The sequence below is a fragment of the Ictidomys tridecemlineatus genome, chromosome 4 (genome assembly GCF_052094955.1).
Source record: "Ictidomys tridecemlineatus isolate mIctTri1 chromosome 4, mIctTri1.hap1, whole genome shotgun sequence".
Classification (NCBI taxonomy): domain Eukaryota; kingdom Metazoa; phylum Chordata; class Mammalia; order Rodentia; family Sciuridae; genus Ictidomys; species Ictidomys tridecemlineatus.
Genome location: NC_135480.1, coordinates 33,215,271 through 33,236,959, shown reverse-complemented (window position 1 = coordinate 33,236,959; position 21,689 = coordinate 33,215,271). Strand labels below are relative to the sequence as shown.

General features: G+C 33.4%; 1 protein-coding gene across 2 annotated transcripts in view; it reads right to left on the bottom strand.

Annotated features, from left to right (window-relative positions):
* The window catches only part of Dcdc1 (doublecortin domain containing 1), a 485,491-nt gene that overhangs the window by 173,138 nt on the left and 290,664 nt on the right, over nucleotides 1-21,689 (bottom strand). The window lies entirely within an intron of this gene.

The following is a 21,689-nucleotide window of genomic DNA, read 5'->3' as shown; positions in this document are numbered from 1 at the left end:
CTTATATCTTAAAATAAATGGTTCCAAGGGTTTGCTTTTCGCTTTTTTATTTTAGCAGAACTCTTTGTTCAAATAGCTATTTACTGTGTGTTAATTATGTGGGCAGGCACAAATCTTATGCTAAGAGTTGGTATTATGATTATAACCAGTATATACATACGGAAAACTGAAAGAATGAGAGGTAAGTAACCTGCACAAAATCATATAATTGATAAGTGGTGAGCCAGTATTCAGATTGAAGCAGCCTGACCATAGATCGTACATTCTTAACCATTACATTCCAGTGTCTTTGCAGGAATTTAACACTTAAAGCCCTTGTGGAAATAGGAAAAAGACTCTATCCAATGTCCCTGAACCCTGAGGCTCTAACGAACAGAGATCGAAAGCTCAAGTTCTAAACTTTTTATTAGTTCTAAGGTTTTCACTTTTTGTGTTCAGAGCTTGATTCTACTCAGAGTGCAGCAGAGTTGTATTGATTATTTGATAGGTTCATAATCATGCACATGTGAAGGCCTTTGACAGGGTACAGGAGTCCACTGGCTTTCTAAAGTTTGTTCTTTCCAAGAGATATCTTATCCCTGTGACATCCCAGAACTTACCTTGCCTGATGTGCTCATTATCGACTTAACATTTGTTTGTTTTCCCTTAGTTAACTCTGACTAATGAATGGATTTAGCCAGTGTCTGAATATTTCTTCCCCTTATCAAGATTACCTTAATTCTGACTTATCTTTCCAGATGCTAGGCATTTCTCACCATTCATCATGGTTTTAAAGGTGATTCAGGCAAGTATTAATCTTTTATTTAGTGTCTTAAAACAACAGAGAATAGAAGATAATCAGTTAATGAATGTAAGTGCTCACATCAGAACTCAGCATTTAGACACATAAAGAATATTTTTAAGTGTTTTCATTCTTTTTAGTACCATATTACTTTATTTTGATTACTTACTATGTACTTTAAATCAACTGAAAAATATGTCTGACTCCTTGGCATAATTTCAAATTTTTGTGCATGATTCTATGTTTACTAATTTCTGCCAAATCCTTGGAAAACAATAAGATTCAAGGAGAGTCTGAGATTAAAATAATCTGTTTTGTTTTTTGGTTGTTACAAAGATGAAAAGCTGATTCTCCGGGTCAACTGACAAATAAAATACACTAGAGGTTGATTCTAGATTTCATAACAGATTTTTGGAAGAGAAAGGTATCCAACAATTATTTTGTTTGACCTGTTTCACTTTCTGGCCTCTCTGCAGGCTCACTACCTTTTGTCAATGCATCTCTGTGGTTAATAGCACTGTTGGCATGGAGCATAGTTGAAGACCCAAATAATGATTTTTGACTCAAATCCTGTGCCCTAACAATGGGACCGTTCTCCTGGGGAATAATTCGATTGTTGGAAGCATTTCCTTTGGGTATACCTAAAATGAGATTTTGTGAAGGAAGATGAAAGGAAAGGAAAGGGGAAGAAAGGAAGAGGGAGAGAAAAAGAGAAGAAAGAAAGAAAAGAATGAGATAAAGAAAAGAAAGAAAGAAGAAAGGATGGAAGAAGAGAAGGAGGGAAGAAATGCAATTTAGCAGCTAAAAGTGAACAAAAAAATTAGACAAAAATATTTTCAAATGCTATCATTTCAAATGTTTTCATATGTTCTAATTGCATAATTTGAAGAGGAAACTTTCAAATGTTGCTATTTAATCAAGATTTTGATATGGATATGCAATGAATATAATAAAATTCTGAATAAAAACTATTTTCAAAATTATGAATCTATTCATCTCTTATTAAATTCCTATTCTGTGATAGGCAATGTGTACTAAATAGTTATTATAGGCTATGATCCTTGGTTTTGCCAAACTTTACTCTTAAGATATTTTTATTTTGTTTTGTTTTTAAGTTCAAGATTTGAAATAAAAAAGGAAAATCCATCAAATATTTTCTTTTAAGAGGACATACATATAAAAATGACTTAAATGTAATAGATAGTACTATGAAAATGTAACACTTCATAATGTAATAAACAGTACGATGTTGAAGAGGCCATGCTCCAAAGTTACTCTGATTTGGTTTCAGATCTTGACTCCCATTTACTAGCTCTTTGACCTTGAGCCAGTTGCACTCTGCTATCTCTCAGTTACCTAATTAATTATAATTTTAATACCTAAATTTATATGGTAATAGATGCAAAATAAAGTCCTGGCCTGAGACATGGTAAGCATTTAATAAAGCTTAGTACTACTTTTAAAGAGACAAGGGAAAAAAGTCAAGAATTCCAGAGGTATAGTTTTTGAAATTAGGTAAAAACCCTATAGAACTATAACCAAAAAATGAGAAATGTTCAAGAAAGTATACAACATTAATGAAGATAATGGGTAGAATGCCACAGAATATTTACAGAAGATTATTGACAATTATTTCTTAAAACAGTGCCTTATTGGGGGCTGGGGATGTAGCTCAAGCCTGGCATGCATGGGGCCCAGGTTCCATCCTCAGCACCACATACAAACAAAGATGCTGTGTCTGTCGAAAACTAAAAAATAAATATTAAAAAATGTTCTCTCTCTCTCCTCCCTCTCTCTCTTAAAAAAAAAACAGTGCCTTATCATGGTAATTGTATTATAAACATTTGTTAAATCAATAAAACGAGAGGTGATTCAGTCCCATGCTTTCTGGGAAAAGAAACAAAAGAAATTAATGTAATCATTTATATTTACTGAAGTGGTAAAGATAGAGCTTCAATCATTGAAACCTAGCCCCAAAGCATGAAGACTAATAATAAAGCCATATAGAGGAAAACTTAAGATTATCAGACATCAAATAAAGATAGATCAAACTATAGTAATAAAGTGCTTCAGAAATGTGTCAAAAATAATATTGTGTACTTGAAAATGGAGACATGATTATGCAAATAAATAAATAAATAAATGGGGAGTCAGAACTGAAGATTTTTAAATAAAGGATTGTAAAAATAAATATAACAAGCTCTAATGTGGAGAAAAGATGCAATGAAAATTTTATAAATCCTATAAGTCTTCCAAAAATGAAAATCACTTAACTCACCTGGCCAGGGTTGAAACCACAGCTCTTCTAGTTACTCGTTGACACTAACTAGAACATGAGTTAAATTCTCTGAGAATAATTTCTCTCATATTAAAATAAATAGTAAACATAATAATTATTTCAAAGAATTTTATGGGACTAAATAAGAGAACATAAGGAACGTGCCTAAGCACTGAACTGACACAAAAAAGAAACTCATGCACTTGCTGAATTTATGTGTGCTACTAATTTCCAATGTATTTTAACTGATAGCAATATGAAGCTCATGTATTTTCTACTGAAAAACAGGAGTTTTGCATCAATAAATTGCTGTTATTTATGAAATCATCCCTAATTAAGGGCTTAACTCTTTTGGACTTCAAACCAAGGGGTCCGGATGCTAAAATACAAGATAATCTCATAGCTGATTTTATCAGTTAGCTATCCTTTAGAAGGAAAAATAAAAATAAAAACACTGAACAAATGAGAAAGCATCCTAAATCCTATTTTATCCCAGAGGTCAGACACTATATCAGGAAACAGCTGTGAGCTAGAAAAGCTGGGTCATAAGCATCAAGAAATTGCAACTCCTTTGGGGATAACATGGTGACACAACAAGGCATCATAGGCATTCACATGGATACAAAGAAAAGATCTCAATTATACTTTGCTCATGGTATTTATAATATATTTGAGATCCAGAACAAAAACTACACATTTTAATGGATGTCATAAATGCCAACTTAGCATAGCTAATCAAGGGTATTTATAAGCATTTCATTTAGAAATACAGATAAACACTAAATAACATTTAAGACTTCCCACCCCAAAGCATTCTCATGTAGCAGAATTACCTTTTTGTTATTTTGCTTTTCAGGGGTAGTAGGGATCAAATTCAGGACTTCCCACATGCTAGGCAAGTGCTCTACCACTGAGCTCACCCCAGCCCACCATGATATTACTTTTTAAAGTATAGCAATAATATATTTAGGGAGATTTATGTTTATATTGTTAGTTTTAATGGATTAATTAATTCAATATTATGTCTTAAGTTTGTACTGTTTATTTATTTATTTTTTTTTTGGTCAATGTTCTAGGCTTTGAGCTGGTCCTACAGGGGAAAAGAGTGAGGATAGGTCCTGTACTCATGCCGTTTATATTCTCAAGTAGTTAACAGATGTAAAAAAAGAAAAAGTAAGTCAATAAGATTGTAGACAGTACTAAGTGTTATGAAAGAAAAAAACAAAGTTACAAAAGTGTGACTTTTGGGAACTACTTTAAAAATTTGTCATGCTGAGCACTTGTTCTGTCCAAAGCACTGCTTCTAAGCACTAGTTAATTTACCAAGTGTTATGATTTAGATAGAAAGTGTCCACAAAAGCTCATTGTACAACAATGCAAGACTGTTGTAATGATTAGATATGAGAGCTGTGACCTAATCAGTGGATTAATCCACTCAAATTGATTAACTGGGTGGTAACTGTAGGCAGACTAGGTACAGCTGAATGAAGTACGTCACTCGGGGCATGCCTTTGGGGTTTATAGTTTGTCTCTGGGGACAGAGCTCCTTCTTTGCTTCCTGGTTTCCATGTCCTGAGCTGCCTTCCTCTGTCACATCCTCCCACCAAGATAATCGGTCTCACCTCAGGCCCAGAGCTATGGAGTCATTGACAATGGACTGAATCTTGGAAACCATGAGCCAAAATAAACATTTTTATCTTCTAAGTTGTTCTTGTCAGGTCTTTTGGTCACAGCAATGTAAAGCTGACTAAAATACCAAGTAATTTATGTTGCATTGACTTTATGCTAATATAATTTCAAATGCTTTAAAAGCAGTAATTCACTTATTCCTATGATAACCCCATGAAGTTTATGTTATTAGTGGGAATAATATTTATAATTGGGAATGAAATTGTAATTTGCAATTTACAGATGAACAAATGAAAGGAGGGGGTGTAAAGTAACTATGCCAAGGTCACATAGCTAATAAGAATCTGGACCCAGGGAATTTGGCTCCAAGTTCATGCCCTAACTTCTAGATTATGTTGTCAATTGATTTCATGGATTGTCTCACTTAATCCTTTCCACTACCACCTAAGGAATTATACTTCGTACTACAAAAGGTATAACTGAAACACAAAGATTAAAAGAAACTTTGTCAAGGGCAGAATTAGCACCCACATATTTTGGCACTAGTCTTTCCTTGACCACTTCATCTTATTGTCTCTTACAGACTCAGCAGGGTGTGATAGATAAAAGAAGTAAAAACATCAAAACAAGAGACTTTATGTTTACATGTCACATAAAATAGTACACAGAAGTAAATCTCTTTTCTAAATTTTGTCACCAAACACTTTGATTAGTTATTTTAGCAAAGTCCACAAACAGCTTATCTATTAATACAATTTTAATATTCAGTATTAGAAACTACATACTGATCAAACGCTCTATATTCATCATCCTTCCTTCCAATAATCAAGCTCTCCAAAACTAAAATTAAAGTAAAATAAAATTAAGACAATACAGTTCGAACGTCTCTAATCTGAAAATCTGAAATCTGAAATGCCCCCAAATAGAAAAGCTTTTGAGCACCAACATGATATCACAAGTGGAAAACTTCCTACCTAACCTCATGGGATGACTCATAATCAAAACACAGGTGCACTAAAATAGTATATAATATTACCTTCAGGCTAAATATATATGAAATATAAATGAATTTCATGTTTAGATTTGGGTAATCCCTGAGATATCTTATTATGCATATGCAAAGATTCCAAAATCCAAAAAAAAATTTTAATGCAAAATATTATCTGGCCTCAAGCATTTCAGATAACATGTAATATCATAACATGGAGGATGAGGAAGTATTAGAACTAGAATGAGATGCAAACTTGGGATACTTATTTAATGATCTGATCTTGGACAAATTAATTAGTTTTGCTGGGCCCTTAATTATTCACAACATTTTGAAAGGAGATAAGACAATATTAGCTGAGAGCCATAGCACATGCCTGTAATGCCAATGGCTCAGGAGGCTGAGGCAGGAGAATGATGAGTTGAAAACCAGCCTCAGCAATGGTGAGGCACTAAGCAACTCAGTGAGACCCTGTCTATAAATAAAATACAAAATAAGGCTGGGGATGTGGCTCAGTGGTCAAGTGTCCCTGAGTTCAATCCCCAATACCTCCACAAAAGACAATATTAATGGTTTGCAAAGTTATTTATGTAATAGAGCACACAGATGGAGTAAAGTATTAATACACATAATTTATAATGACCACATGTTTAATTATATGCTAAATTAGATACCATCTTACTATCTCATCATCTCATACTAGGTTCTGGAATAAACAAATGCTGACAAATGCCAAAATTATTTTAAAGTTGTTTTTGTGAAAAGAGAAGGAAAGTTTACTTAGAGTTTCTTTTGGACAGAGCTTTCCTCTCCTTCATTTCTAGCAACAAAACCCTGAGGCTCCCCAAAGCATATTCTGAATACCCCTAAAATATCTATTCAAATTTCTTTTCAGCTCACTCTGACTTTATTATAATGAGCAAATAATTGGAAAATTTGTATACAACCCATAGGTATCAAACATATTTACAAAAATATCTTTAGAATGGGAACAACATTGTATGGACATTGCTTAGTATCTTTCACCATCTTCTGGCAACCTGATCTTAATTTCCTTCTGAGAACCAGTCCTTCATTAGTCACAATCTATATGGTTCCAGCAACGTTGATTTCAGACCCAGTAATCCAAGGTTGGAGCATTTGATCTGAGTCTAAGTCAACGAGGATATCACTGTTAGGTAGTTAGGCATGTGATATCTCTCCCTCCCTCTCTCTCTCTCCCTCTCTCTCTCTCTCTCTCTCTCTCTCTCTCTCTCTCTCTCTCTGTCATGCGCGCATGTGTGTGTGTATATACTACAAATGTTATCTTCTATTTTTTTACTTTCTGTTCTAACGTTGACTAGGAAAGGACTTCTTCCCTTAGAAGATAAATTGAAAAATCATTTACAGATAGCAGCAGTATTGTAGGCAAGAATCTAAAAAATGCCCCCCCAAATATCCTGCCTTAATGGAACCTGTATATACAAATATCATTTCCATGATTGTACTATGTCATATGGTACAATTGTAAGATCAGGAAATTAGCTAGGTAAGCATATCCTACTTATATGCTGTTATGGTTTGGATCCCCCAAAAGCTCATGTGTGAGACATTGCAAGGTTTAGAGGTGAAATGACTCTAAATGACTCACCAATCAGTGAATTAATTCGCTGATAGGGATTTACTGAGTAGTAACTGAAAGAATGTGGAGTGTGGCTGGAGGAGGGGGGGTCATTGGAGGCATGCCTTTAGGGTTTATATTTTGTGGTGAGGAGAGCTCTTTCTCTGCTTCCTGATGATGTCCTGAGCCACATTCCTCTACCACACTCTTTTGCCATGATATTTTGCCTTGCCTCAGCCCCAAGGGATGGAGTCAGCTGTGTATGGACTAAGACCCCTGAAACCATGAGCCCCCCAAATAGACTTTACCTCTTCTAATTATTCTTACCAGGTCATTTGATCACAGAAGTGAAAAAGTTGACTAAAATACATGCAAACTATAAAAGCAAAGTTTTCATCAGATTCAGGCAGAAGAAAAAGTCAAAAGAGATTCCAAGCCCAGGGGAGATCTGACACACCATGATAGAAGGGGATATGTACAAGAAATGTGGACACCTTTTAAGAACTGAGAATGACCCTGAGTTATATAACCAGTGAGAAAAGGGAGATCTCTGTCTTACAACCACAGGGAATTGAATATGATTAACACTCTGGAATAATTTAGAAGAAAACAATTCTTCCTTAGAGTATTTGGATACAAGTTTAGCTTAGCACACTTTAATTTCACCCTTATAAGTCCCTGAGAAGAGAATCCAATTCAGTCCATTTGGCTTTCTGGCCTATATAAATGTGAAAGGATAGATGGATGTTGTTTTAAACTGCTCTGTTTGGGAAATTTTGTTACACATCAATAGATAACTAATACAGTCAGTTATTGTTGCATCAGCATGAGGTGCTAATGTTTTAGGACAACAATAACCTAACCATGTGAGCACTTATGATCTAGACAGATGTTAAGAATACTTGTTTAACCTTGAAATAATAAAATCTATAGCATACCAGTATACTATGCTTATTTGACAAGACATTTAAGTGTAAAAATATGAAACTTTATGACTCATACAAATCTACTTGTAGTTTAATAATGCATTCACATGTGTGTATAGACATCTATACAAAAAAAGCAATACTCTCATGTCAACAACACACACACACACATACTTAATTTTTTCTACACATATTTCCTATGAATAAAACAAGTAAAAGAATAATGTCAAATTTAAGAAATTTAATTTTTACTCTTCCTAGTCAGATACATTTCTGCTTATCTGGTCCACTTCTTGCAAAAGATATAAGGCAAAGTTTCCTCCTCTTCCCTAACTTTATTAAATTTAACCCTATTTTGTTATTTTTATGGGGAAACAGACTTCCATTGTAGGTTTCTAAATAGCTTTGGAAACGTGCTAAATGCCTCCATCTGCTGTTAGAACCAGGAACTAGTTTTGTACCACTTTTCAGCCTACTTTTAAAGATGATAACATGCACCATCATAAACTTAGGACATAGCTGATGTCTAGTTGTAATAGTACCATTCTTTCAGAAACTCCATATAACTTTTTTTTTATTTTTACAAAGGAGCTTTTCTGTCTGAAGTATATTCAGGCTGCCTGGATTAGCACACAAGAGCAGTGAAGTAATTGCCTTTCTGAAGAGCTTTGCAAACACATAGTTTCTGTTGTCAAGTGCTGTGTATTTCCACTTGGGAAGTATTTGGGTTTTTTTCTTTTTTAAAAACAGTAATGAGGATCAAACTCAGGGCCTACCATATGCTAGGCACGTGGTCTATCACTGAGTTACACCACAGCCTTGCTTTTCTTTTCAAAAAAAAATTTGAAGTAAGTATAAATGCAGAGGAAACTGCAAAGAATTGCACAGGGAAGTCTCATAAACGCTTTCCTATCCTTTCCCAAGGGTAATACATTACACAACTATGGTGTAATATAAAAACCAGGAAATTGACTTTGGTACAATCCATAGTGTTTATTCAGATGCCACTAGTTATGTACACACGTGTGTGTGTGTGTGTGTGTGTGTGTGTGTGTGTGTGTGTGCATGTGTAGGTCTATGCCATTTTATCACATATTCTATTTTATCATAACCACAACCAAGATTCTTTACTGTTCAATCACCTTATATCTACACCCCTTATATCTACACCCATCCCCTTTCTGATAACCCAACCCCCTGGAAACCACTAGTGAATTTCCTAGCTATATAATTATGGTTTTCACCAACATTATATAAATTGAATTATAAACTATGTATCCTTTTGTGATTACCCTTTTCATTCACCATAGTATTGTTAAGGTTTTTTTAAATCATTGTATTAGTAATTTATTCCTTCTTGATGCTTCTTGAAGCTTATTCTAAGTTTAATCATTCATAGGAAAATGATTTTTATGTTTTAATATGAAGCACCATGCAATGGTCTCAATCATATTCAGGGAATATCTGCATCTTAATAGTCACATATGACATGTAACAAATAAATACAAAGGATCTTAAATTTTTCCAACTTCGATCTTAGCACTGGAATTATTTGAACTGTCAAGCTCCCACAGTGGCAAAAATGGGTTTAATTAGGTCACAACTAGTTTCTTCTTTTTAGAAAGCTAAACCTTTCAAAATTAAGAGTACTATTAGTCTTAAAGCATTCACCAGCCCCGGAAAGAAAAATGTGGGCTGGGAATGTGAAAAGTGATTGGGTGTGTGCTTAGCATGCATTTCAATCTCTAGCACCACCACCACTCATCATCATCATCATCATCATTATCTAAGAAAAACAAGTAAAAAGTTTCTATCTGTAAAAGTAAAGGTATAAAAAGAGAAAAAACTCTTTGGTTCCTTTCAGAAAACTAATATCTGCTAGAAAATTATGATCTGCCTTACGATGAGAGTTTTCTGATTGATATATGATTTCACTTAAATAAGAATTAGAAAAAGTCCCAGGTTTCTGGTAAAATATGACACACTTAAGAGCTAGATAGCAATTTTCACAAGGTAAAGTTTACATGGTCATGGATCATTGTGAGGGGAGTGGCTGCTTTATAAATAAAGAATCACACTACTCCCCCTTCTGGAAATACCCTTCACTTTCCTATCAAACAAAACAAACCCCAAATATGCTACTTCTCTTGCCCCCAGACCATTCTCCTCCACAATGTCTTCTACACACAGCCCTCTTCTGTTTCCAACTCCTGACATTTGTGAGGTCACATGACCCCATGTACTGATAAGTGGAAATTCCATTTGAAATTCACATTACTTAACACTGTGCTCCATGTTTCTGTTGTTTTTTTTTTTAATTGTCAATTTTAAATTTATTTAACTCTTGAAAGGGTACAATCCAGATAAAGAACTTGAAAAGCTTCCCAGTGAAAAACATTAAAAAAAATAATATGGCCTGCTGAGCACACCCAGATATATTTCCAGCTCCATATTAAAAGATTGCCTGTTGTTTATTGCCACCTTTCTTACAAAAGCAAAGAAACTGGAAACATCTAAAAATTCTATAATGTGCAACTGGTTGCCCAAATTAAGGTTCACACTAAACAACAATAACATAGCATCTATTTAATGCAAGGGAAACATTAACATATTATTAATTCTTGTCTTATTGTAGTGTCATTGTCAAACACAAAAAAATTATCTCCCCATATTTGTAAATGTAATTATGACAACAGCAAAATATATGCATGGAGAAAAATTAATAATCCAGGAATATGTATATTTCTCTTCCCCTTTATTTTGCTTTCTGCTCTCAGAAGTTCAATGATAAAAATAAGCAATAAGAATCAATAAAAGTCATTAAAGCTTAAAAATTTTTACCTTTTTTCTTCAAATTGTTTGAAACTCTTTCTACAGAAATTTTTAGCAAAAGGCAAAGAACAGCTATCATAGTTGTTTATATCCGCCAACTTGACAATAAAGGTGATTGATGCACCCAACTTCTTTTTTCACAAGGACTGAGGGCATGTTTATAGCATGACTATAGTTTGTAACCTCAATGTGATTCCATTGTACGTGTGTGTGTGTGTGTGTGTGTGTGTGTGTGTGTGTGTGTACCTAGTCTCTCTCCAGTTAAACTTCAGATTCTTTAAAGGCAAATATTTTTTCCATCATTATGATGTTTGATACTTAATACCAACACACATTCTGAAGTTCTTAAGAGCTACCATTTACTGAACATTTACTATGTATGCAAAGAATTAAGCTAAACTTTGATATACATGGTCTCATTTAAATGTCATAACAATCATTATCTCTCTTTTGCATATGATAAAATTGAGTATCCAGGATAATAAATATCTTTCCCAAGATCACACAGCAACTACTTAGGAGAGCTGGGACCGAATGTCAGGCCAACCTGACTTCAGTTCTGAAATATCAGTTAGGAAATTATACTACCTCTCTTTAACAAACTTCCAAGGAGAATTTATTAAATGAATGAATATGAAAATGAGAAATTAATGCTTATTACTATAAACTGACTCTCAAGTATTAGCAAATAATAAAACAGGAGAGAATTCAATGAAAATCAACACTTGCTAGATATATATCCTGATTCTAAATTTACAAAATTAAAATCTAGAAAATATAGCCTATTTTGCTTCTAGGCCTCTGAATATTGAAGTATTGTTTAGTCTGCTCAGTCCATCTCCTGTCACTAGAAGGGCCCAAGTAGAGACTTCTGGCTAAAAGAGAATGAACCTATGATAAATATACAGATGATAACAAGCCAATCAAAAGGACTACTGATTTGTTGTGTTCAAACAGATAAATGTCTATCTGTGCTAAAACATAATTATTTTTAAATAACTTATTTGAAGTCAAAGTTATTTATTTTGCAGAAATATTTATGGAAAGCATTCATTATCAAAGGATAATATTTTATATTTCTTTTCCAATGAAAAAATAATTCTAAAACATAGCATATGTTCATAGTTTGCTTAACTATGTTCCAATTTAAAAACATAAAAAAAATATAAGCCAGGCACCATGATGCATGCCTGTAATTCGAGCAACTTGGGAGGCTGAAACAGGAGGATCACAAGTTCAAGGCCAGCCTAAGCAATTTAGAGTGTCCCTAAGCAGCTTAGCAAGACCTGTCTCAAAATAAAAAGGTTTGGTGATGTAACTGATTGGAAAACCATCCCTGGGCTGAATTCCCAGTTAAAAAAAAAAGAAAAAAAGAAATATGAATATATATGACTTAAGTTTAAAGAAAGAAAATCAAATCTTAGAAAGAACAAATACATGCCCCTTGCTTGATTATTTTAGTTATAAACTTTACAGAATACAAAAGAATAAAAGCAGTAATTTAGACCATGAAATCAAACCATTCGACAAAGCAAACTTTCTACAACCCAAGTCATATTTTTATAGTCACCTGACATGATGAGACTTCATGACACTATGAATTCAAGAAAATCTGGGGGCTTTGTACATATTTTTATATCCTAGTGTCAAAATTTTTGTCAGAAATAAAGGTGCTTGGTAAATATTCATATATTGAATGATTGCATTCTAGAAAATAATCAAAATATCTGTTATAATGCCATTTGTAAATTTCAAATATTGGAAACATCCTAATTGATCAAAATAATAGAGGAATGGTGAAGTAAATTGTAGCAATATTATTAGAGATAAAAAGAAATAGTAGATGTGGTACAGTGGCACATGCCTGTAATCCCAGCTATTTGGAAGGCTGAGGCAGGAAAATCTCAACTTTTAAGCCAGCCCTGGCAACCTAGAGAGACTCTGTCTCAAAATAAAAATAAAATGTCTGGGGGTGTAGATTAGTAGTAGAGAGCTTGCCTAGCATGGGTTCAATACCTGGTGCCAAACAAACAACAACAAAAAAGATAAATGTATGAGGAGATAGAAATACTAATGATCCTGATTTGATTATCATGCACTGTGCAGGTACATCCATATACCACACTTAGTCCCTTAAATATGTACAATTATTTTGTGTAAATTAAAATATATAAAAGCAAAGTTGATTTAAAAATCAAATGGAAACTTTGTAACTGAAAAGTACAATAATAGATATTAAGAGCTCAATGTAGGAATTCAGTAGCAAATTCCAAAAAGCTAAAGGGAAAATTAATAAGTTCAAAGATCCTAAAGTATAAGAAGCAAAAGGTAGAAAATACCAAACATAGAATGAGACCTAGGATTTATAGTTAAAAAGAAAAATTTTTACTGTATATGTCATTAATGTTCCTTCAAGATTAAGAAAAAAGGGGGCTCAAGCAATATTTAAAGAAACAATATCTTCTTCTGAGAAGTGTCTGTTCAGTTCCTTGGCCCATTTATTGATTGGGTTATTTGGTGATGGTGGGGGTTGTTGTTAAGATTTTTGAGATGGAGATATATAGATAGATAGATAGATAGATATATCTCCTAGAGATATTGCCTTATCTGATGTGCATGTGGTAAAAATCTATCCCCAAAATGTAGGCTCTCTATTTACCTCACTGATTGTTTCTTTTGCTGAGAAGTTTTTTTAGTTTGAATCCATACCATTTATTTATATTTTAATTTAATTCTTAGGCTATAGGAATCTTATTAAGGAAGCCAGTGCCTAATCCAACATGACAGAGATTTGGGCCTATTTTTTCTTCTAATAGGTGTGCTGTCTCTGGTTTAATCCCCAGGTCTTTGATTCACTTTGAGTTGAGTTTTGTACATGGTGAGAGACAGGGGTTTAATTTCATTTTGTTGCATATGGATTTCCTGTTTTCCCAGCATCGTTTGTTGAAAAGACTATCTTTTCTCCAATGAACATTTTTGGCACCTTTTTGTAATATAAAATAACTGTAATTTCTGTGTCCTTTATTCTGTACCATTGGTCTACCAGTCTATTTTGGTAGTAATACTATGCTGTTGTTGTTACTTTTGCTCTGTAGTATAGTTTAAGGTCTGGTATAGTGACGCCACCTGCTTCACTCTTCTTGCTAAAGATTGCTTTAGCTATTCTGTGTCTCTTATTTTTCCAGATGAATTTCATGGCTGCTTTTTCTATTTCTATGAGGAATGTCATTGGGATTTTGATTGGAATTGAATTAAATCTGCATAGTGCTTTTGGTAGTTTGATCATTTTGACAATATTAATTCTGCCTATCCCAAAACAAGGTAGATCTTTTCATCTTCTAAGGCTTCTTTAATTTTTTTCTTTAGCATTCTTTACTTTTCATTGTAGAGGTCTTTCACCTCTTTTTTCAAGGAACTGAATAGACACTTCTCAGAAAAAGATACACAATAAATCAACAAATATATGAAAAATATTCAACATCGCTAGCAATTAGAGAAGTGCAAATCAAAACTACTCTAAGATTTCATCTCACTCCAGTCATAATGGCAGCTATTAAGAATACAAACAACAATAAGTGTTGGCGAGGATGTAGAGGAAAAGGTACACTCATGCGTTGCTCGTGAGACTGCAAATTGGTACAGCCAATATGGAAAGCAGTATGGAAAATCCTTGAAAAACTGGGAATGTAGCCACCATTTGACCCTGCTATCCCACTCCTCGGTCTATAACAAAAGGACTTAAAAACAGTATACTACAGGGACATAGCCACACCCATATTTTCAGCAGCACAATTCACAATAGCTAAACTGTGGAACCAACCTAAATGCCCTTCAGTAGATGAATGGGTAAAGAAAATGTGATATATATATGTACCGCGGAATATTATTCAGCATTAATTAAAAGAGAATAAAATCATGTCATTTACAGGTAAATGGGTATAGTTAAAGAATATAATGCTAAGTGAAGTTAGCCAATCCCCAAAAACCAAATGCCAAATATTTTTTCTGATTTAAGTATATTGATTCATAATGTGGTTAGGGTGGGAGGGGGACAATTAGATGAACTTTAGATAGGGCAAAGGGGAGGGAGCGGAAGGGAGGGGGATGGGGGTAGGAAAGACGTGGAATGAGATGGACATCATTACCCTAAGTACATGTATGAAGACTCGAATAATGTGACCCTACTTTTCATACAACTAGATAAGAAAAATTGTGCTCTATAAGTGTAATATGAATTGTAATACATTGTGCTGTCATTATAACAAATTAAAATTTAAAAATTTTTAAAAAGTTAAAAATAAAGAAAGAATAGCAGAGTAATTTCCAAAACTGATGAAATACAGGAAGCAACAGATCCAAGTTCTAAAACACCAATTATTATAAATATAAAACAAAACTATAACACTGACAAAAATACCAGGGAAAATCATAGTAAACACCAAACACAAAGAAAAATCTTCATGTGAGACAGAGAAAAACAGCATGTTGTCTTCAAGGAAGTAATAATAAGACTTGACATTTGACTCCTCAAAGGGAAAAAAAAAGGAATTAAAAAGTAATTGGATAATATCCTCAATGTGTTATAGGTGGTGACAAACTAGAATTTCTATTTGTGAAAATATGAAAGGAAAATATATTTATGATTTGGATCTAGAAATGTCCTCCCAAAAGATCATGTTTTGAAAGCATAATCTTCAGTATAGGAAGGTTCAGAGGTGGGATTTCTAGGCAATGATGAGAGATGTAACCTTATCATGGGATTAATCCACTTGATGGATTAATAACTTTAATGGACTACTGGGTGGTAACTGTAGGCATGTTGGGCATGGCTGGAATAAGTAGGTCACTGGGTATATTTCCTTGGGGATTATACCTTGTTCCTGGTGGTGGCTCCTCCTCTTCCTCTTCCTCTTCCCCTTTTCCTCTTCCTCCTTCTCTTCCTCTTCCTCCTCCTCCTCCTCCTCCTCCTTCTTTGTCCCTCTCCCTTCTTTCCTCCCTCCCTCTCTCTCTCCCCCTCTCCCTCCTCTCTGTATCCCAGCTGCCATGAGCTAAAAAAACTTTCCTCTGCCATGCCCTTCCATCATGATGTTCTGCCTTATCTCAGGCCCAGAGCAATGTAGTTAGCCAACCAAGGACTGGACCTCTGAAACACCGAGCACAAAATAAACTTTTCCTCCTCTAAGATTTTCTTATTATGTATTTTGTCACAGCAACAAAAAAAAACTAACACAAACAGGCATTTTAAGACAAATAAAAATTGAAATAATTCATGACCAATGGACCACACTTATGGGAATATTAAATGATGTCTTTTAAGCAGAAGGAAAATCATTCTTGGGTCAGGGCTGTGATTTAGTGGTAGAGTGCTTGCCTAGCCTGTGTGAGGCACTAGGTTTGATCCTTAGCACCACATAAAAATAAACAAATAAAATAAAGGTATTCTGTCCATCTACAAAAAAATATTAAAAAATAAAAGAAAATCATTATTGATGCAAACCCAGAAATAAGAAAGAAATAAAGATCAACTAAAAAGAAAAATATGGATAAGCTTAAATGAACATTGACTATACAAAATAATTATAATGTTTTACAGGAGTGAAAATACATATAGAATTTAAAAATACACCACCATTTAGAAATAAATTGTGTATGTGTTAATTAAGAGTTAAACTGTCTGAAAATGGCAAAATCATTTATTTAGGTTTTGATAAGTTAAGGAAGCATTATGATCTCTAAAGAAACTATAATTGGAGGGAATAGAATAACATAAAATAGTCAATGAGTCCAAGAGAAGGCAGAGAGAGAGAGAGAGAGAGAGAGTGTGTGTGTAATAGATGGAATGCATAGAAAACAAACAGAAATATGTTAATCTCCCAAACATTAGTAATTAAATTGATTATGAACTAAATATTTCACCTAAAAGACAAAGATTGTCATAATGCATTAAAATACCAATTTGCTTTCATATGAACTACTCCTTTAAAAAGTAAAGTATATGAAAATATATCATTCAAACACTGACCAAAAAGTTGGAGTCACTGCATTTAATATATAAGGCAAAATAAACTTTAAATTAAAAAAGGAAAAACATTTAATAAAAACATAAGGTTGAATTTATAAGATAACAATTCTAAAATTTTATGCACTTTATAATCAAATTATAGAAAAGAAAAATTCATAAACTAAAAGGAGAAGTGGACAAATACACAATTATAGCAGGATATTTAACCATACTTCTTTTAGTAAATTATGTACCAGGCAGATAAAATATCAGCAAATACACACAAGATATGAAAACACAATTGTCAAACTTAATCTAATTGATATGTACAGAACACTGCACCTCAAAACTTAAGAATGCATATTCTTTGTCATTCATTTGAATTGTTTATAAAATTTGTCCATGGACTAGGTTGACCATAGAGCAAATATCAACAAAGGTCAAAACTGAAGTCAGGCCAAAAATGCTGTCCATCCCAGGTGTAGTAGTGCTTGCCTGTAATTCCAGCAGCTCGGGAGGCTGAGACAGGAGGGTCATGAGTTCAAAGCCAGCCTCAGAACTTAGTGAGGCCTTAAGCAACTTAGTGAGACCCTGTCTCAAAAGTCTTAAAATAAAATATAAAAAAGTCAGGGATGTGGCTCAGTGGTTAAGAGCCCTTGGGATAATTCCCAGTACCAAATAAATAAATAAATTATATATTTTATATTCATATATTCCAGTCACAGTGAAATTAATCTAGAAGCCAATATACATATACAAATCATATATTTAGACTTTTTTTTGGAGGGGGCTTACCAGGGATTGAACTCAAGGGCACTTGACCACTGAGCCGCATTCTCAGCCCTATTTTGTATTTTATTTAGAGACAGGGTCTCACAGAGTTGCTTAGTGCCTTGCTTTTGCTGAGGCTGGCTTTGAATTTGTGATCCTCCTGCCTCAGCCTCCTAAGCTTTAGGATCACAGGTGTGCATACGGCTCAAACGATATATGTAGAAATGAAGAAATATACTTCTAAATAATTCATAAATCATATAGAGTAAACTAAAATAAAATGAAAATGATATATAAAAATAAAAATATAGCTTGTTAAAATCTGGGACATAAAATTAAAGCCATGCTCATAAGTACATTTATTCCCTTAAATATACATGTCAGGGAAAAAGTAAGGGTGAAAAAAATAAATAAATAAGAATAGGTTGTGCAGACTTTTTAGGTAGGAAAAAAAAAAAGAAAAAGAAAAAATAAAGGCATTTTGGTCAAGGAAACCCATGAAGGCCAAGTACAGTTCGCCTAGAGATTCTGAGACACAAGATTATCATACGGGGCTGACAGCTAATGTTTCATTTGCCTTATTAAAGAATGGGTAAACACCAAAGAATTGTATATCAATAAGTAAAATGCTCAGAATTGTACTTCAAAAGCTTATCACCAGGGTGGAGTGTTTGGATGAACTACCTTCTCCCTACAACAACACATATCACTCTCCTTACTATAATGACTTAATATTTTTCTTTCCTGTAAGATTCTGTGAGAACAGCTCTATAAGGCCAGCAAGTGTATCTATTATACCCTCAGTGCCTAGGATACCTTAGGGTAGTGCTTCAAAGATAGAAAATGTCCCCAATATATTTGTTCATTAATTTAAAAAATGGAAAAAAATAACAGAAAATGTAGAGATCAGTTAGAAAGCCATTGTAGTGGCTGAACTCATTTTGAGATTGATGAGTAGGACACAGGACTATAGTAGTTGTACAGATATGGGAGTCTTGAAATATACATATGAATGATTAGACTAGTGCCCTTCTCCATTTTATTTCCATTAGTCACAAATCATTAATTTGTTTCTTCATTCAATAACTTCATATTGAGTACCTTTCCAGGTATATTCTGGATCTGGGGGTACAGAAGTAAACAAAACAAAGTTCCTATGAAGTGGAGCACATCTTCCAATTGAGCAACTCAGACAGTGAATAAATATGCATATGGTATAAGTAACTTGGAGAAAAATAAAACAGAGAAAGAGTGACAGAAAGGGAGGGGAGAACAGTATTCAAAGAGATAAGATGGCCTGGAGAAGTAGGAATGTAGCATGTAGTAAAGGCTGCTTTCACTCTAAAGGAAATAAAAAGCCACTGGAGGATTTGGAGCTGAGGACTCCATCATCTGACTTCTGAACATAAAAGGATCACTCTGACATTAAGTGGAGGACAGATTGTAAGGGAATAGGGGTAGAAAGAGACAGACAAGTTAAGGAGCTAATCTATGGGTCATTTTGACTGTCTGTTCTCCTCTCTTACCCAAGTCCATATATGGTAACTTAATAATACCTCTACCACCTGTCTCCTCCTTTCCAAACTCATTATCTTCTACTTTCAAAATTATAACACTAGGCACACTCATTTGGGGGCTGTAAGACTGAAGAAGATAGGAGTTAAATCTTCCCATTCTCCCTTAATGGTTCTATGCATAATGTTGAATAGAACAGAAAGATAAATAGTACGTTTTTTAAAACAGAAATTAAGCAGTTTAGTTGAAGGTTTGGGTAACTTGTGGCTGCAAATGAGAATAAAAAATGATCATAAAATGCTTATTTTGAAAGTCTTTGATAATTGTGGAATTAATGCACATCAACAGATATAAATCTAATCTTTGGAATGCTTGATCTTGACTTTGTTTCAAAGAAGCAGGTGCAATTATATTATTTGTTCATGTTATTTTAATTCACAGAGAACATATGGGGATTAATTTTTTAAAATATACCAAAACACAAACAGGCAACAATATCAGCCAATAACCATATATTTGACTTTTCTAATCAGAAAACTAAATTATATCTTTACATCTCCAGAATACACAATAATTTTAGGTTCTTAAATATAATGCCATAGTCTTACAAAAGGTATCAAAGAGCTAAAGGCAAATTCTTAAAATTGAGCATTTTCAGTATTTAAGAACATTAGTGTAACAGAATTTTATTCCTAGAAAGTGTAATCGGAATTAGTGAATATTGAAAGAAATAATGTTAATATTTACTGTACTAGTATAAGTTCTAGAAATAAGAATTGAAGCTATGAGATTTAAACAGTTCACTTTCCTTAAAAAGGCAAAGTCTGACTAACTATATTCAAAACTGACCTGCTCATTCAATAAATTGATAAACATTTTATTGATATTTACTGAAAAAAATAAGAAGATTCAAAGAAAATAACAGTTACAGATTACCATTAACTGTAAGTAAGACTTATTAGAGTAATAAATGTTATGCTATTAAAAAATAAGAAAATAAGAATTTTTAACTTTTATGCTTTTTACAATTTATAATTATATAGACATTATGATTATCAGTCTGCTTAGAGAACTTCTCATTACTATTAATTTATCTTTCTTTGAAAAGCAAGAGGCTATATTTCTTTTAGCTAGTGCATCTCAAATCTGTAACCATGAGCAAAACCTTGAATAACAGAAAAAAGCTTGTTATTTCTTTCAAGTTTCATTTCTTCTATTTTATCAGGGGGAATAAAGTCCTCTTAAAAATTGACCAATGCAATATACTCTGAATTCATATTCTCTTGGAATGGTAAATATAATAAAGTGAGAACCAAATGCTCAGTGTTTATTTCATGCCAATCATATCCTGACTTAATTATAGTAGAAGGACTGATTGTACAGCAATTGTAAAAATGTAAATAAGGCTTTAAAATGAACTCAGGAATTATATTTTATAAGCAAAGCTTTGATTTTAATTTAAACAATTCTCTTAGGATATGCATTATTCAAACTGTTCTGTTTTCATTATTACTGAAATAGTACTTATACTTCAGGAAACCAGGGACGAAAACACCTGTTTCTTATCAAATTACATCTCCTAATGATTATAATAATCTTAAGCACTAGATTAAATTTAAATTATAAATACTGTAATATTTGAAAGTTTAGATCATCAGATAAAAGTTCTTCAAAAATATGTCAGTGGAAAACTGAAATAAAATGTTACCTGTTTTAGCCTAAATAAACTTACTAGTAAATCAGGTATTAAGCATCTTTATTAAAAATTCTTTTCACAACTTATCTGAATTTTTTTCCTATCTCAAATACAATATTTAATTATTTAAATTTGGAAAATAATTGATAACTAAAATTTAAAGGCTCAGAAACAGCTGTGGATATTTTGATGTATTTCCTTCAAATCACTTGTCCATCTGGTTAACTTTTTATATATGTGAAATTAGGATAATATTAAGTATATTTTGTAACTTGCTTTTTTATTAGTATCAAAATTTATGAGACATTAAAGTATATTTTAATTGAAAAAAAAATCAAAGCACTTTCAAATATCTGCTCTTTTTTCAAAGAGTGAAGTACATGCCAAGTTGAGTCATGAAGAGAAATGTCAGTGCGATTCGCGGCAGCTGCTCGCTTCCCTGGGAAGGAAGGGGCTGGTTTGCAGTACAGTAGCTAGCAAACCCCTCAGCGCCCCACAAAGTCACTAGTGGGAAAAGAACAAAGGGCTTTCCAAAGCAACTAACACAGATGTGCCCAAAGGCGAACTGTCAGAAACAGTTAAGATGACAGCTACTCACAGTTCATTATTTCCTTCTCACAGGTCACTGGGTGACAAGCTGGGTCAGCATGCTTTGTTGGCTGTCCCAGTCCT